A 19,161-nucleotide genomic window follows, 5' to 3' on the forward strand; every position below is an offset into this window, starting at 1 on the left:
ACAAGAAGACATGTTAATTTATCCAGCTCCTGCTATGGCCTGGGCTCTGTGCTGAATATTATTTCAATTCATTGCTTAAACAAGGGAAAGGTCATCACTGTCTCTACCTTAGAAGTGAGGAAATGAGGCCCAGAGATGACAAGTGACCTTTCCGAGGGCACACAGCTAGTAAATGGCAGAGCGTGGACCAGACTCCATGTCTGGTTACCCTAACACCCATGCTCAATTCCCAGCTTCTCCCCTATTTCTATTAATGGCTCTACTGGCTCTCAGGCTGAGATCCCAAACACAGCTATCTTGGTTCCTCCCCTGTCCTCATCCAATCAGTGTCCCAGGCCCGCCAGTGCCAGCTCACAGCAGTCGTGGCAGACACCAGTTTCCCACTGTAACAGCTCATCCCCAGGTCAGCCTTCGTATCTCTAGCGCAGACCCGGGCAGTACTCTTCCAACTCATTTCCCCCCCACACTTGTTACCTATACCTCTGGAAGTGAGGAGGAAGATTTTAGGCACGCTAGAAAACAGAGCCTGGGGCAGATTCTTGTGCTAACACTTTCTGAGGGGAGGGTGGGCTGGGCTGCAATCCCAGGGCAGCAGGAGGCAGGGGGAATGGCTTCGAGGCACCAGCAAGAAGGGGAAAGAAGATTCAGGAAGCTGTGCTACTCAGCTAACCACAGTCTCAGGAAGCAGAACCCTTTTCTTCAGGTACACGGGCTGTTTCCCGAAAAAAGTAGTGGGATGTCATCCCTTCAAACGGTAATTTCAGCAGCTCACAGAACTCAGGAAACAGTTTACTTACTCTTGCTGATTTATTACAAAGGATATATTGAAGGCTAGGAATGAACAGCCAGGTGAAGAGATCTGTAGAGTGAGGGCTGGAAGGGTCCCAAGTGCAGGAGCTTCTGCCTGTCGAGTTGGGGTGCACCACCCTCCCGGCACATAGATGTACTCACTGACCTGGAAGCTCTCTGAGCTCCATGCTCCTGGGCTTTTTATGGAAGCTTTATCACATAGTCAGGATGAATTATTAACCCATTTCCTTGCTCTAGTCCCCTCTCTGGAGGATGGTGGTTGGGGCTTAAGCTTGTAATCATGGCTTGGATATTCTGGTGACTAGCTCCCATCTAGGAGTCCACCAAGAGTCATCTCCTCCTACCCTCCTGTCACCCAGAAAATTATAAGAGTTTTAGGGGCTTTCTGTTGGGAACTGGGCTCAAAGACCAAATATTAGCAGGCATTGGAGGCAGAGATTAACCTATATATTTTAGTATTTCACAGCTCGGCAGTATGAAAAACCTAGGGGACACCCATGGGTCTGCTTCACAGACACATCTGCCTAGTGACACATTCTGGAAGGGGTTCCTTGGCTCCAAATGAGGCGGCTGGCAAACTTTGTGCTCCAGCCACTGAGGAAGGACTTGCAGGGAGCTGCCACACATCTCTGCTCCAGCCACTGAGGAAGGACTTGCAGGGAGCTGCCACACACCTCTGCTCAGACCTTCCTGATGGAAGTGCCAAGAACCGGAAATGTGGAGCTCCGGTGTGTGCCCAGGGGCTGCATTGTGGGGCTGCTCTGGAAGGAGGAGCTTGGGCCTTATAAAAATGTGCAAATCCAAGTCTGCACTTTGCGAACTCTTGGGGTGCTCTGACATGCTGCTTCTCATGTAACCCTGGCCAGGTTATGGATGGAGGAAGCCATGAAGCCCATGACCACAGGCCTCCCCTTCTACGCAGCTGTCCACCTCGGTGTGAGGGGAAGGTGAGGACTGAGAAAGGCTAACCCAGTGTGAGCCAACAAGGAGGGGAGTTGCCAGGTAGCCCTTGATCCCCAGGAGCTGGGTCCACCCAGAGCTGGGAGGATAAGTAAGAGGGGGCATTATGAGTCCACTGCCTCCTTGACCTTCAAGATGAGGCACGAACACATTCCAGATGTTTTTAGGAAAGTGGGCCTTCCCAACTTCTGAATGGCTTTCTGTCTTAGTGGTATCCAGTTAACTCCCATGACAAAATCATTACTGTTTCTTTTTTTCACCAAACTCAGCTGCTCTTCAGGTAGACTTCTGAGTACTCACATATTACAGATTTCCAGAGATGAGTGCACTCTCTACTTTTCCCTTGGACTGGTTCCTTCTTAATAAAGCACATCTTATTATTACATTTCTATCAACAGGCCACCACCTCCACCACCATCACCATCTTCCCCTCTACCTCTATCACCCGATCACCATCTATCACCAACACCACCCTCGCTGTCACCAACACCACCTCTACTACCACCTCCACCACCATCACCATCACTCCCTCCACCTCCATCACCATCAGCAACACCCCCTGCACCATCATCACTGTCATCATCTCCCTCACCATCACCACCTCCACCACCACCATCCCTTCCCACCATCACCTTGTCCACCACCATCACCAATACTACCTTCATCTCCACCACCAACACCACCTCCATCAGCTCTACCACATTCACTCTCACCCTCACACCCAAAATAATGTGTCTTACAACTCAGACACCCTCAATCTTCGAAGTTGCAGGTAATGAAAGAGGCAGACTATGCAGTAGCTGGAGGAGTGCAGACCATGGATTCAGAACAACAGCCCTTTCCCTCCTCTTCATGAGCCTGTTATTGGGGGTTCTGGTCAGACACTGTGCTGGGGTCATGTCCTGGCTTCTCCCTCTACCCACTCCTCCAGCCCTGATGCTTGTCGCCCACATAATGCCAGGGTCTGGCAGGGCAGTGATGACCAGTGGCTCTTGGGCCCCACTCTCGGCTGGTTTGCATGGCATGGATGCACCAGGTTGTGGACAGCTGCTACCTGCTCTGGCTGATCAGCTCCTGTGCGGTGTGTGGATCATTAAGTATTTTGCATAACACCAGTGCTGCCCCAGGCTAACTGTGCCTCAGTTGTTGTTACTTATTGATGAGGCTGATGGTGATTTCATCCTGGTAAAGCTCTTTAGTCGTTGTTCCAACATTTCTGAAGGACTGAATGCCTGGGTCATTGGGTCAAAGATCTTAAGTAAAAATAGTGCCAGTGCATGTTAAAAAGATGGAATTTGGGGACTGCAAAATAATTTCTGAGCACAAGAAAAGGTTTTTATATATTACCAACTAGATAAACCAAACCAGATATGATTATGATTTTTGAGACTCTCTGAGCTATCTTCACGAATAGTTTTGCAAGTTGTTTGCCTCCAATATGAACACACTCCTCCCAAAGCCACATACAGCCTCTCGCCAGGGGCCGGGAGTAGGGAGAAATGGGGAGTGACTGCTAGTAGGTGCAGGTTTTTGGTGGGGGGTGATGGAAATGTTCTGGAATCAGACAGAGGTCAGAGTTGTACAAGCTTGTCAATATAGTTAAAATAATTGTAAAGTGCAATTGTGCATTCTAAAAAGGTAAATTTTATAAGTGAACTATATCTGTTTTTAAAAAGAAGAATGAAAAAAAGTGCATCTGTTTGAGAATGGGGTCGACAGTGAGGAATTAGAGACAGGAGACAGAGGGAGAGAAGCTAGATCCTGTGATCCTGCTTGAGCCCCTATATCCGGCTGTGCCAGAATTCAGACTACCTTGGAATGTTTCAGTTACGTGAGCCAACAGATTCTCCATTTCTTAGGTCAGGGTAGATCAGGTTTTCTGTCACTTACCCCCAAAGGATCCCAGGCTGGCACTCATGCCCTCTGACCTCCTGGGGGCTGGGCCTTTCAGGCAGCACTTTTTCCTCCTGTCCTCCACCTCTGCCCCTGTCGGTCCTAGTTCATACTTCTCCCATTTAAAAATTAGTTTTCCCCTGATTCTACTTCATACCTTTTTCTCTTCCCCATTTCACTCACATCTTCCAAAGGGTGGTCCACGTGTGTGGGTCGGCTTCCCGGCCATCCCTCTCCCCCCTTCATGCTCTCAGTCACTGCCCACCTTCCATGGTCACTCTACTGCCCTCCTGTGGCCAAGTCTTGACACTTCCTGTCCTCCCTCCACCAGGGTGGTCTCAGACCTCTGCTCCCTGGCTTCCTGGAGGTCCCTTCACTGTCTCCTCATCGCTGGACGCTTGCGCCTCCCCTGACTCTGGGCTAGGCCTCTGCTCTGATCTTCTGCTCCCTCTCCCTGGGCTGCTGCCTCTATGCTCCATGCTCGGGACTAAGAAGTGGACTGCCCCCTACTCGTCCTCCTCGGAGCCCTCTTCTCTTTCTCAGGCACCCTCATCGACCTAGCACCCTCTTCATATTATCACCCCGTCACATCATGCCATGTCCTTTGTAAGTATTCCTGGTATCCTTGCTCTCTCTGCATCCCCATCACTATGGCCCCTGGGCCTCTTTGCTCAAGGCTCACTCTCTGTTCTCCCCTCTAGTGTTCTCCCCTCCACGTCCACCTCTTGCTGTGCTCAGGTTTAAACCACAAATCTAAGTATGCTCCTCCCTGCTCAAACCCACATGAGATCAAGTCCAAGCCCTTGGCAGGGCACTTGAGCCCCCAGGTGCTCGGATGTGTCCTTTGTCATCTCTACTTAGGCATAAGCTCCTCTAACCCGGAACTGCTGGGTGGTTGCCACGGGGACCACGCTGTTCCATGTCTCTCTGCATGTGGTGCCCTCCTACCTCCAGCCATCTCCGAAGATATTCCTACTCCTTAAGACAGGACCAGGTGATACCTTCTTGGGGATGCTTTTCTGAACTCCCCATCCCATGTCTGTCCTCCCTCCATTTCCACTCAGGCCAGGTCACATGCTCTTCCTGGTTTCTGTAAAGTGTTGGGCTTATCTCTGAGAGACTGTTGATAAATTAAGTGGTTTCACACCTATGCCTACTGTGTGCTTCTGGAGGGCAAGGCTATGTGCCTAGCACAGTGCCAGGCACATACCAGCTGCTCAGCCAATGCTTAAAGAAAGATCAGGGTGAACTATGACAGCTAACACTCCCTGGCCACTCACCATGTCCCAGATACCGCTCTAAGACCTCTTCATATATGACTCATTTAAACCCCACAACAACCTTATGCAGTGGGTGCCATAATAATTTCCATTTTACAGATGAGGACACTGAGGCACAGTGAGGCTAAGAGCTTTGCCCAGAGATGTGTGACTGGATTCAAACTCAGCTCTAGGGGCTGGCTGGTACCCACCATCTTGCCCACCCCCATCACTGACTTCTGCCCTGCATCCCCTCCATGGGGAATGCCAGTTCCCGGTCATGTCCGCCACATTGCTGGGGACTCAGCTCAGGCCCCACGTCTCCCTCTGCACGAGCAGTTCCCCGACACAGCAGGGATGAATCCTTTACATATACCATTCATTGGAACAAAGCACAACACCTCCCCCACGACCCCCCTCCCCCACCCCCCGCCAGCTCATTCAGGTCCCAGGACAAGTACAGCTGGTGACATATGGGCCCATTAGACACCGGTTCTTTAGAAACACCATTGATGATAGCCATGCTTTTGGAGAAGACATCTTTTTGTGGGTGTCATGTTAGTTTACTCGAAAGGAAAAAGAAACATGAGTTTTAATAACTTTCCCTTATTTGGTATAACTACAGTTCACAGTAGACTGCCCCATATTTGTTTATCTTATTTGCTCTCCTCTACTTTCCCTTGAAGTGTGCATTGTGAAGTCCCACTGTATTGAAGAGACGACTGAATGTCAGCAGCACTGAGTTACTTACCCAAGGTTAGGACCCAGGTGTGTGGGCTCTAAGCTTGCACGTGTTCCTTGCTTGAAGGAAGTGTCTACCCGCCCTCTGGCCGCTCACTGCCCGGCAGTAGAACATCGCTCAGCTAGCCGGTGGCGAGGAAGTCCTGCACTCAGGTGTCTCAGCACAGCCAGGGGCCTGTCTCTGTGGATTAGGACCGCAATACATGAATTTGTGTGTCTCTGTGTGTGTGTGGGGGGGGGGGTGGGGGCACAATTCAGCCCAAAGCAATGTGTATGTTCCTAAACCAGAAAAAAGGACCGACCTTGGTGAAATAAGAGCCCCGTGGGGGAGCCCTCGCGGGAGGGCAGCACTGTTCCGTGTGTATTGCCGTCCTGACGTCGAGTGCCTCGGAATGGGACGTGTTCGGAGATAGGGCCTTTACAAGACGTAATTAGGTAAAATGAGGCCATTACGGTGGCCCTGACCCAGTAGGACTGGTGGCCTTATACTAAGAGGAAGAGCCGCCAGCTGGCGCACGCGCGGACAAAGGGCCGTGGGAGGGACCCAGCCGGAAGCTGGCGCCCCGGAAGCTCGGGAGAAACCCGCCCGGCGGACCCGCGATCTCACACTTGCGGCCCCCAGAGCCGCGGGACCATGACCGCGCGCTTGTAAGCCGCCCGGCCGGGGCTTCTGTTACGGCAGCCCGAGCAGACGAAGACATATACACGTTTTGAAGCTCTGTGTGACCGTTTCCTCACGTTCGGTTTTCGATAGTCCTAGCCTTGTCAACACTGTGAAGATTCCAGAAACGCGGGTCACCGAGGCACAGGCTCCGTGAGTCCTGCGGAGTCACCGTGTGAGGAGGCTGTGCGCGGAGCAGCGTCAGGAGGAGGCGAGGATTCCGGACGACGACGAGCGTGTCCCCGCGGGGCCACTCCCTCCTGAGCCTGTTCCTCCCCGGCTGGAGGAGCATGTGGAGACATATGACTGAGTCCCCCTGCAGCCCAAGGTTGTCATCGTTCGCCGGCAGGAGAGGGGAGCGAATTTCTCGCTTAGCTTAGCGGGGTTATGAGCCAGTCACGGTTCAGATGGGGAGGGTCCAAAGCCCCCCACCAGTCTCTTTCCACTGAAAGGCTTACACACAAAAGGCCCTTTGGTTCCTTGGCAGGACTGGAGCTGGTGGCGGTTGAGGAGGCGGCTCAGAGATCTGAAGAGCCTGGGACTGCCAGCTCACAGAAGAGGCCGCGGGAGTTTGATGGGGACTTCGGCGCGAGCCTTTGAAACTTTCTGCTATTCAAGTCTGTTTAGAGGCTGCTCTGAAGCCTGCTATCTTTCAACTCCCGTCTCTTAATTCGTCCCCTGCCCTGGTGGCAGAGCCCAGAGGAGTTTTGCAGGCCAGCGGCACTTGTCAGTGAAGCCCGGGGACAGGTGGCTCTCAGGACAGGAGCCTGGGAACACGCAGGGGCGGGCCTCGGAGTGGGACGAGGCTCGAGGCTCGGGATGGGAGAGCTGGACGGAGGGGGGAGGTGGGCACTCTGCAGGCCCAGCTCCTGGGAGGCCCTTTGATTTCGAGCAGAGAGTGGGGAGAGCAGGTCTTTTGAGGCAGACACCACACAGAGGGGGCTGAGGAGGTGTGGAATTAGCCTTCGTGACCACTCAAGGGAGAACATGTCACTTTCTTCTGTGGCACTTTGTGAACTGTGAAGTGAGGGACTGTTACCCTGCTACTTTTGGGGACCAACTGAGAAATCATGAGTAACAAGAGCAGCGGCCAAGCACAGACAGGAGGGCCAGAAGCCAGAGAAGGTCAAGTAGGGCAGAGGATCTTAATTTGGGGAGTACATGGCCCCAGAGGGCATGGAGAGAGGCTTCATGGAGGCTGTAAGCGTGTGGAAATCGCAAGCGAAAGTGTGGTTATTTTCACAGGGAGCACTGCCATGAAGTTATGGCAGGAGATGGTGGAATCCGGGAAAAGGGGGTCAGCATGAAAACCGTTTGGAGACTACCCATCTCTGTGGAGGGCGGAACGAGTGGATCCAGGGGCTGATGCTGGCTGTCGGCACAGAAATATTTCCCAAGAGGATGAAGGACATTCAAAACCATGGAGATGTACCATTTATTGGTGTAGCGGGCACTTTACCTGTATGATCTCAGTTCTCACAGCTACTCTGTGAAGTGAGTATCACGGCCCCACTTTGCACGGGGAGAAACCAGGGCTCAGAGAAGTTAGAAATTTGCCTAAAGTCACTCAGCTAACAAATCTTACAAGTGTAACAACCCTGTGTTGTGGGCCCTTGGCCTGTTCTCATTTTGCTCTGCGTGCTAATTGGAGGGTTTACACTTCCACATCGGTCAGCCCACTTTATTCTGCAGCCAGTGAGCAGCCTTTTGGGTGCTCAGAGGGTGAGTGTTCTGGGAGGGAATTCTCTACGTGATACCAGGGACTGGGGTTCTGGTCTAATCTGTTTCCTATTACTCTCGATAAATGGTCTTTCTGAGTCATCAGTTGTTTCATTTGAGAGCAGGTTAGGAGAATTGGTTCCCAAATCCTGTTAGTTCTGGGTGCCCCAGGGAATTGAAGTCTGGGGTCAGCTGGTCACTCTGGGTATCTTTCAGCCTAAATAGACATAATTGAGAAATGAGTCTGCAGTTGTCTTGGGAGCAGTTCATATCAGGTACCAAGAAGAGCAAATTTACACCAAGAGCTGCAAATCATCATTAACTGGGCATCCTAGACCCTGCGAGCCAGTAGCAACAGCTCTAAGCAGAAGGGATTTGTTGGGGGCTTGGGAGTGGGCAGAAATGGCAGGAAGGGGAGGAGGCCATGTGCTTTGTTCCTTCTGTATTGTTGCTTCTATGTCTCTAGAACACCATTGTTAACAAGTATTTACTGATGACCTACAAAACATGAAATATTTCTGAGTACTTCATGCTTTTAACCTGTTTGTTCCTCCTCCCGTCCAAGCAATCATCCATTGGCACTGAGGAGTCCCTCCGGGATAATGATGGTGAAGATGAGAGCCAACACTCATACAGTGCTTACTGTATGCCAGTGCTGTTCTGGGGATGTTACTCATTCAGGACTCACTCAGAGGAAGGTACTATTTCCATCTTATCTTACAGATAAGGAAACTGAGGCCCCATGAGATGAAGTGATGTGCTGAGGGTACACAAGTAGATAGGAGTGGGTTAAGGGATGGAGGCTGTGGGCAGGCATCTGACTTGGTAGCTGGGTGACAGAGAGTCGCTGAAGGACTTTGGGAAGGGACCTTAGATTCTATGGACAAAGCAACCACAGTTTTGTTTTAAAACCTGTCTGAGGTTTATTAAACTGTTATGTGTACCCCATCTCTGAAAGGCCAAATGGGATAAACCGGCTGCAGCCACACCTGGGAATTCCTCAGTAGAAGGGGCGTGGGAGGGGGTGGGGGTGGTGGAAGTTTTCAGGCACCAGAAACTAGCAGGTGCCACATCCACACCACGTGGTTCTATGCTTTGCGAAAGGAAAGAGGCCTTGCGTGGTTTTCATCATCTGACATTTGATTTAAACTTTTTCCAGTTTTATTTTAATGTTTTGAATCCACTCTCTTGAAGAAAATAGTTTTGTATCTATTTCTGAGTGTGAAGGTTGCTAAGAGACTATTCATAGAAATCCACAATTTCAGAGCTGGAAGGAGCTTGCAAGATAGGGCCCAATGCCCTCATTTTACTGATGGGGGCACTTGGATAGGACCCTGTTTAAGGTCAGGCAGCAAGCAGTTAAAGACATTAGGAATAACCTAAGGCTTTTATATAGGACTGAGAAATAATAAGATAATAATAATAATAAGAGAGAAGGAAAATCACTCTCTTCTAAGGTTGAAATTTGTTATCAACCCAAACTCCATCCCTTACAAGTGCTAGAAAAACCAACTGAAGTGATAACGCACCGATAGACAATATATCATTTGTGTGTATCAATGAAAAGACCCGGTCACTGGCTTTAGACATGGTGCCCAAATGATGTAATTAGGACTCAGTCTGTCTTTTCCTCTGCTTCCCTCTTTTCACATTCACTTCATTTTCGGGCCAATTCTTCTCACGAGCTCTCCGAGCAGCTCTAAGGTGGCTAGCACCTTTATAGGCTTACAGATGAAGAATGCTCTTCCCCACTTTCCACCACCACTGGCTCCATCTCGTGAGCTTAGATTGGCTGGGCTCGGGTCACCTGCTCACACAGGAATCAATTACCATCAGCCGAGAGATGTAGTGCTCTTGTCGGCTGGACCTGAGCCACCTGTCCAGCCTTGGACCTGGGGTGGGGTCATACCCACTGCAAACCGTATTGCCTCAGGGCAAGATGGGGTGCTGTCAACACACCCGGGAGAAATGGATGTGAGGCAGGTACAACAACAGATATGCACTCTAAGGTTTCATAAGAGAAAGTTGCTGTGAGATGGTTTTCATTCTCATTTGGCTTTTGCCATGGAAGGAAACGTTGTGTTGACTGAGGCCTTGAGAACAGTTAAGAACATCTTCTCTTGGACTGGGAGAAGAGGAAAACGATTTCTCTCAGATGTATCAGGGCCTGGAAGGAAGCCTCTGGCAGAGGATGCAAGCTGCCTATGAAGGCTGTAGGTTCAGACTTGCTCACAGACCCTAGGAAGGTGCCCACAACCTGGGAACATGAGGTCACAAGCTGGTTTGTGACCGTGGCAGCCAACTGAATGTCCCCTCGGTGTCCTCTCACAGGCTCATTGTCCCTCTTTGCTTCCACACTTCTTCCCTGAAAAATGGGGAGCCAGCTGTTTGGGGCTGATTGTATGGTTCTGGCTACACAAAACCTCTCTCCACTTTGACCTTCCTTCTCCCTCGGGGGCTGGGGCTTGAGTCTAGTCCTCCTTCCATCTTTTACCATGATTTTCTAGTCAAATAATTCATGTGGGGATATGTCTTTATCACTTAAGCACAGGCTCCTTCATGAATCCTTTACCTCCTTCCACGACCTCCTTCTTTGTCTCCCTATCTCCAGAGTCCCTCCCTCTCCATTATCTCCAGACATAGCTCCTCCAGCACAGGGATGCTTTCCTGGGGCAAGTAGTAGAAAATTCCCTCCAATTCAGCAAAGGAGTTTACCATCCTGCAAAGCAGGGAGTCCGGAGGTGGGGCAGAGAGGCAGGGCACAGGGAGGCCCAGGCTCAGGTTCCTCTTCTCTGCTCTCTTCTGTTGCAGTTTGTTCTTGGCGTCCTCACTGGTGCCGGCAAGATGCCTGCCTACAGCAACTGGGACGACGTGCTGTATGCTGTTGTCCGGCAAGGAGCCCTCTCCTCCACCCACAGGGTGAAAGAATGTTCCTTCAGTCCACGGGACCAACTTAGGTCTCACATCCCTCCCTGGACCCATGACAGTCGCCAGAGGGATGCCAGGTGCCGATTGGATTCCTGAACACAGCACTGGTAAGAAGTGTGCTCATCCTGCTGGCTCCCCGAGTCAGGACCTTCCCTGTTGCTGGGGCTGGTCCAGGGACCTCAGTGTCATGTGGCTAGAATGGAGGAGGGAACGGATTGAATGCTGGGTAGGCATTATATTATGTTTAACTGGGCTGTCCGTGTTTACTAAGTTCTAACGTAAAGGTATTTTCACTAAAAGACATGGTATTGCTGACATAGTATGGTTTAAACAGAACTTTATGGATTTAAACTTATATACTAAATGTCATGTATAAAATTGTTTGCATGGAGAAAATGCATAGGCTCATAACAAAAATGTCTTATTTCTAAATGCATTTATAGCAATTTAAGCTATGTTGAGTTGAAGCAATGATTAGAACAATTAAGACTTTGTTTGGGGAACTGTGGTCACTTGGACCCCTTACAGAGCTTTGCACAGCTTTGACTCATGGCATCTGAGTGAGCACACATACATGGACACGCACCGAGGACTCCTCTCTGGGGACGGTCACCATATGCCTTGAATGAGGACTCTCATCTGCTTTTATCCTTTGCCCTTCGTCCCAGGGTCTGGGCAGGGACATGTGATCTGTGGCTTTTTATTGGTAAGAGTCTGCATTTGGAACATGATAACTTGGGATTTCATCTCTGTGTACTCATCTTTAGCCCTTTCTGAAGAACGTTTTGGTTTTGGGGGAAGGAAGACGATTTGGGCAATAAGAAGCCATCCATGCCACCCCCTGTCTTAGCTGGTGCTTTTTGTCTTTTTCTGGCTGGAATCCTGAATCCAGTGATCTACTTCTCTCCTGTCTGTCCTCCAGCAGAGATACCAGGCTGGGGGAAACAACCCAGACGTGCTGCAGAGGACACAGTGCGTAAGACATGAGCTTGTCAGACGGCTTCCGGTTCTGGCTGAATGGACTTCAGTGTCCTTCCACTTGAAGTGGGCACCCTACTCCAGTGATCTATTTGGCTGCCATATATTGAGGGTTTACTCTGTACCAGGCTCTGGGCTACCAATCTTTTCGACATCATTTCATCTCATTCTCAAAAGCCACATGCGGTAGGTATCATCAGCTGCATTTTACAGACAAGGAAGCTGAGGCTCCAGGAGGTTAATTGACTTGCGCAAGGTCAAACCATCAGCCTTTGGCAGAGCTGAAGTTCCAGCCTGCTCTGCGTGACCCTGGTGTCTCTGCTTCTAAGTCACTCCCTGCACAGGGCTGCAGAGAGGAAGACCTGGGTAACAGCATGGGAAGAACCCAGGGCAGTGCTAAGCACCCACTGGCTGCTCAGCAAATGGTGCTGGTTGCTGCCACTGTTGTTGTTATGAAAAGCAAAGGTCCTGGATAAGGCCCAAACTGACAGCCGGCCCTGCAGAAGCTCGAGCTGGCCATGGTCGCCCTGAAAACTTGTTTATTGGCCTGTGGTTGTCTGAAGAAAGAGTTGTCTGTCCTCTCTCAATTGCTCGGGCCCTCAGAAGGTAGGCTCAAGTTACCGAGCACACACACCTGTTGTCCTGGGCTGGGAGGGGTTGGGGAGCTCAGGCGACCAAGCACACATCTGACCTGGGCTGGGGTCAGCAGTGTTCTTGGCAGGCTGACGTGCTGGCTGGCCAAGGGCCTTCCAGCGGGGGCTGCAGCGGGCTCCCATAGCTAGAGGCCCTCCAATCTTCCCTCCTGTCATCCTGGTACCCCACTGTTCACCCTGGACATAGCACAGGCTCCTCCTGGAGGCAACCCCACCTCAGCAATGCTGAGGGCAACTCTCGACCGAGGGAAAGGTCAGAAAAAATGCAAGTAACAGCAATTACACTACCAGCCAATGCTAGGGAGTACTGCTTAGTATGAAAAGCTGGGCTCAGGGCTCTCTGTTCACTGACCCCTGGGAGTCTGCCAGCACACCTACTGAGCAGGGCGCTCTCCTGGGCGTCATTGTGGGTTTGGAGAAACAGGCTAACGAGATGTGGTAACTGGCCCGACTGCACACAGCAGGCACAGTATGATTTGCACTAGGTACATCTAGCGTGGAAGTTCATTTTCTTAATTGCAAAGCTTTGGCATCTCCCCCAAAGCAAAGGATTAGAGCAGGGTCATTTTATTTTACTTCCCTTCGGTAAACTTAGGCATGATGACAAAGCTGAAAGAAGTGTCATCCATGTGCCAGACACCGTGTGGGTGTTCTCATCACCAAGCCTCACACCAGTCTTGCAAACTACTGCTCAGAGAGGTCAGGTGACTCACCCCAGGTCACACAGCTCTTTCTGCTTTCATAGAAGCAACTTCGGTCCCTCAGGAAAAATGTACCATGGAGAAGTTCGCAAAGCGCACGAGGACACACATCTTCTGATACCCACCAAGGAACCTCCATCTTCATCAGATTTCTCAAAGGCTGCTGGCTCTTCTTACTGTTCCACATGCTCCTTTGGGAGAAACTCTAACTTAGCTCAGCTGAGCCTGCAGCAGGTCTAGAGACTGGAGTTCTAGCCTGGACAAATGTGCTGCTTGTCACCCCGGGTGTCCAGAAAGCTGGGTGGTGGCACCATCCTCCTCATTGCTGCAGGGGATCCCCCCAGTGTTTGTCTCCATCAGGAGTAAATCCTGACCCCATGAGGCCTGCCGGCCTCGGCAAACCTTTAGCATTTTGGTTGCAGCCGGGGTCAGGAATGGGAGGCTGTGGGAAGTAGGCCATTCAAATGGTGCTGTTGCAAGAGACAGAAGCCCCCAAACTCACCTGACTTTTTAAAAGCCACTTTATTGGAAGAACACGGGGGTTGGACACAGACTCCCCAGAGAGTAGGCTATAAGGCCTCAAAACAGACAGGAATCCAGGCTGCCTGGCTGCTGCAGCACGATGGGGAGCTGCCTCCTTGGGGCGCTGCTGCCAGGATGGGCCAGCCACCCAGCCACGGCCATGGCCTGCCCTCGCGCGTCTGTGTGTAAGTCACTGTTCTTCCGATTTCTGTTGCCAAACACGGTTCCTAAACAATGCAAGGTGTTATTTATTTTCTTTATTGGCTAGAAAGAGTCTTTATATAAAATGGCAGGGAGCAGGAAAAAAAAGGCTCATTTCTGGATGGTTTACAGCTGCACTTGGGGCTCAGACATTGCCAGGAGGCAGGAGCCTCTGTAGAGAAATGATTCTTCTTCTCTGCCCACAGTCACCAGACTCTTCTCTGAAGATCTGAGAGAACCGGAGCAAAAGGGATCCAGGGAGAGGGCTGTCCTCGGGCAGCAATCTGTGGGTGCTTTTGTCTCGCCTGCACGGACATGGCCTGATTTCCCGGGGACCGGCGATGAGTTCACAGTCCTTCCCTCCTTGGCGGTGGGTCAGAAGCAGCCCCCACTGACTGGCACTGGCTGCACAGGTACTGGAGATGGGGGATGGCGGGAGGGGGGCTCAGGGCTCTGGGTGCTGGGAGGAAGGCAATGGCATCCTGAGGAGTGTTGGCAGCCATACTGTGGGCATGTGGGCAGCGCTCCTTGCCCAGGCCCAGAAGCTAACCTTCTCCATCAGTCCCCTGGCCTCTGGCCCCCAACCCAGGAAGCAAATCCCCTGGCTCCTGAACATAGCCATCATTTTCTGTGAAGGACAGGGGGTTGGCGTGGGCTCCATGCTGATGGCAGGCAAGTGCAGTTACCCTACGCGCTATGTGGCATCTGCACACTGGCCCTCCCTGTCCAGGAGCAGGGTGTGAGCATCGTATATCTGGTGCCTCCCCTCCCAGTCATCAGACCAGACTCCTCCTCATCTGGCCGCAGAGGACCCTGTTCCTCTTGGCTCACATCCTGCTCAGCAAACACGTTTTTTTTCTCCAAACCCCTCCTGAAGTGAAGTAAAACACCCAGATCTCTGAGCAGAAGCTAGCTTCCCTGCTCCTCTTGCTTCTTCCTTCTTTCCATCACCAACACACATTTCCTGAGCACTGGTCTGTGCCTGGACCTGTTCTGGGGGCGAGGGTCGGAGATGTGGCTGCCCTCCAGGGCTCCCAGGCTTCAATAGGAGCCAGACACACAAGCCGGCCATGATGCTGCCACAGCGCTCTTTCTCACTGAAACTTCTTCAAGGACTCATTCTTGAGTATGGTCTCATCTTACTCCTCTTCTCGGTCTCCATTTCCTTCACTGGGTTCTGCTACCCTGCAACCTAGACAGTGAACAATTTTTTTCTGTCGTGGATGACAATGAGTACTTCCCTGTGATTGTCGCAGGCAGAGAAGCAAGCATTCACTGTGGGTATATGTGTGAGTTTCAGGAGTTCCACCACATCTGCAGAGGAAGAAGGCTGGACCAGAGCATGGGCTTGGGGACAATGATGTGAGGAGGAACCAGGTAGTAGGTTCTTGCCAAGTTGAGTTAGCCAAGCTCCTGACCAGACAGCACAGGGCTCTGAAATACCAAGCAGCCCCAGGTCAGCCAGCCACAACCTGCCTGAGCTGTGGGGGTGGGAAGTGGGGGGTGGGAGAGCCTGGATACTCTGCGCTCCAGGTGTCCCTGCAAAGTCAAAAGCAACTAATGGAAATAACCACCTGGGCATGATTTTTCATGCCCTGATTCCAATCACAGACCTGTCATCCAAGAAGAATATTGAAGGGGAAATTCCATTTCCTTTTAAACCAAATGTTCCCCCACAGAAGCCAAAGGCTTGTGGGAACAATCCTGATTGGCAAGTCTTGAGCATATATTGTTCTGGCTTCTCGAGTGAGATGTGACAACACTCATCATTTATTGAGAGATGAGTTTACAGAGAGAGGGGGCCTGCCCACACATGGCAGTGACCTTTCTTGCTTCCTTGGACCAGATACTCAACTCACAGGAGGAGACTGGGGCCCATCTGGTCTTTGTGAACAGATGCATGTGTGTCCTGGCAGGTGGGGAAGCTGGGCATGAGGCACGGCGCAGCAGAGGCACCGCATTAGGGCTGGTGGAGCCCCCGAGGGAAAGGGGCTCTGTACCACTCCCACAGAAAAGCGCAGAGCTCAGTGTGCACACCCTTCTGCTTCTGCAGTTCGTCCACACACAGAGAATTTATTAAAGGACTGAGAAATAAAGAAGGTGATAGACCCGATGACCTGAGCAGTCGACTCAGGGTCAGGCAGCCGAGGTCCCCTCCCTGCTCTGCCACATGTAACCCGTGAACACTGATGGCTGATAGTTTCTGTTTTAAGTGATTAGAACTGCCCTCAGTGAATCCTCACAAGCGCCAGGGTATACAGTTCTAGTATTGTTTCCATTGTCTACTAGGAGAAGCTGAGATTCGGAGAGGTTAAGTAACTTGCCTCAGGTCACACAGCCAGGAAGAGCTTCTGGGCTTTTCACGACTTCCCTGGATCCCTCCCTTGTCCTCCTGGCATTGTTGTCCTCCCTGTCCATGTGGAAGAGACAACCTCCTGGATGGGCTCTTTTACAGATTCATGTGGACTTACCACACAGGTGAAATCTGCCCACATGGCCACCCTTAGTGTATGGTAATGGCGGCAAAATCTGGCCCCAAGGGGAATATCTGAAAGGTAGGCCTGTTGCTGTGGGCAGTATTTTATTTACTCCACAAGTATAACTTACTCTTGAATCACGACCTCCTGTCTTCTGCTGCGTGTGCATTCTCCGTCTGGGACAAGACCTGCCTGGGGCAAAAACATGCCCCATGGTGTCACCAGCAGGGGTACTGGGTAAGGGCAGCTCCTCCAAAACACCTCAGGGCAGTTGGCTGCCAACGGGTCTGTGCCTATCAGGCTTCAGAACAAGGGAGGCCAGGACACGGCACAGGGAGAGTGACCAACGCCCTGTGCTGGTCAGACAATATGAGGGCTCTGTGTCCAGTTCTATTTTAAACAGTAACTTTTCAAGTTGCAAATGAGAAGTAGTATAAGCTCATTATAGAATATTTGAGAAATACAGACAAAATAGAAAAGAGTCATCACCCAGAATGCCACCGATTTGTATTCCCACTGCTCACATTTAAGGGTGTTCCTTCCTGTTTTGTGTGTGGGTCTGTGCATGCACCTGTGTGCATACATATGTGTGAGTGTGCAATGTGGGTGTGCATCTGCGTAATACTGAGTATAAAACTATGCATATTGCTTTTTTCCATATTCCTCACAAAGACAGGGTTTTATGGTTGTATAATGCTGCATCATTGCGTGGACATGACATAATTGATTTGTCCACCTTATCGTATATTCCTCCATAATAAAGGCCAACGCTTCAAGGGAAAAGCTGTAAGAGCAACACTTGGCTGCATACATAGATCATCTCTTTAGGATGGATTTCTGGAAGTCAGATTATGGAAATAAAAGCTAGGAATATTGTCAAGGGCCTTGATATCCATTGCAAAGCACCAGCCCACCTTTCAGGGACTTTGACACAAGAGAACCTGTCCAGGGCCAAGTGATTGGTCTGATGTGGATATCCACCCCCTTGACGGATGATTGAGAAGATGAGAACCCCTTCACTTTGAAAAGGGAGGTGGTGCAAACAGAGCAGCTGCCTTGAAATGTTTGAAGGGACATCCTGTGAGAGGGGGAGTGAATTCTTACGGTGACTCCATAAGGTGAAAACTAGCACCATGGAGTAGCATCTTGGCTTAACATAGGCAGAACTGCAAGAAAAGAAAAGCTTAGTGTTGGCTGCAGGCTTTGCCTCCCGCTGCAGGACGGAACTCGTTATGGGGTGTTTGGGATGGTGAGGCACACACTGCCCGCTGGGGCAGAGGCCACCCAGCTGTGGGCATGCACCTTCCTGGAAGCGTTCACAGAGGTGGGGTGTAGAGAGGTCATATGATAGAATGTCAGGTTATAAAAGGGGCTGGGGGGAGCACCTGGTGGTGCTGTTGGTTAAGCATCCAACTCTTGGTTTTGGGTTAGGTTGTGATCTCGGGGTCTTGAGATCGAGCCCTGCCTCGGGCTCCCCACTCTGTGTAGTCTGCTTAAGACTCTCCCCCTCCTCACCCTTCAAATAAATAAATAAATAAATAAATAAATAAATAAATAAATAAATCTTTATAAAGGGGGGTGGGGGGAGATAAGAGAGTTCCAGGGAGCTAAATATCAATACAATTCCTACAAGATAGTCTTTCAAAGTGTATCTTCCAGCACCTTATGTTCTTTTATTTGTCCTTCCTTATAATTACATGCACACAGACTGCTGACTGTCTGAGGAGCCTCAACTTGGGGCTACAGGGTTGGTTCTTTCAGTAAGGCCTGCAGGTTCCCCCCTTCATGTCAACAGCATTGAGCTTTTCAGACCTATTCTAATCAATATGAGCACTTTGACATAAACTCTTCAGCTAACTAGGCAAAGCAACACAGATGAAGCTGATAGGGCTGGGAGAGAAGCACCAGCTAGCTGCCAGGCGGGGCCACAGAGTGGGATGGGGGATTGTCCCCCGACGCATACGTGTCCCCACATTCAGACAGAGACACTGTGTGTACAGCACGGCTCTGCAGGCTGTCCACATGTGGAGGACTGCGTGCACGGGCTGTCCTGAACCGGAGGTATGATGCAGAGCTACAGCCGGGACCCTGTGGCAGGGCATGAGTGCACACTTTCCCACTTAACTTCAGGAGGGAGCCCTGAGCAGGATTTGCTTTAAACCCAGCAGGTTGTGAATCTATGGGGCCATGTGCAGAGATTCCCAAAGCAGCTTTAGGCTGGGATAACCATATAGATGCCTGGACAGTTGACTCTGGAAAGTTCTACAAGGCTGGCTGAAGAGCTGAGCAGTCCTTTAGCTGAGCTATGGTTCAGTAAATGGGTTCTTTCCATCTGCTAGGTTCTCTGGCTTCCAAGTGAAGAGGGTTGAGGTGCTGCAAAGGCTGGGGCTGTCCTCCCTACCCTCCACCTCCAGGATCAATTTCCATAGGGATGAAATCCAGAGGCCTGGAATACCCCTCCTGCCCCAATCAATGCAATCTTGCAATCTCTTGCTGGGAGTTTGCAGCTGCTGCCTGTCAGGCCGTGATTGTTGAGAGGCTGCTGCAAGCTCCAAATTGCCGCTAAAGCCACATGCTCTGGAGAATGGGGTGCTGGGCTAGCTCCAGGACCCACCCAGCCTGAGCATCAGGCTGCAGATGGAAGAGGGAGCATGTTCG

General features: G+C 51.0%; 1 long non-coding RNA gene across 1 annotated transcript in view; it reads left to right on the forward strand.

Annotated features, from left to right (window-relative positions):
• Positions 1-10,920: 10,920 nt before the first annotated feature.
• The window catches only part of LOC148108404 (uncharacterized), a 36,049-nt gene continuing 27,808 nt past the window's right edge, over positions 10,921-19,161 (forward strand). Inside the window, exons 1-2 of the long non-coding RNA XR_015727955.1 lie at positions 10,921-11,078; positions 14,233-14,439. This is a non-coding gene — a long non-coding RNA (uncharacterized LOC148108404). The remainder of the gene's footprint in view (positions 11,079-14,232; positions 14,440-19,161) is intronic.

Source organism: Ursus americanus, chromosome 20 (assembly GCF_024610735.1).
Source record: "Ursus americanus isolate L20-20 chromosome 20, mUrsAme1.1.p, whole genome shotgun sequence".
Classification (NCBI taxonomy): domain Eukaryota; kingdom Metazoa; phylum Chordata; class Mammalia; order Carnivora; family Ursidae; genus Ursus; species Ursus americanus.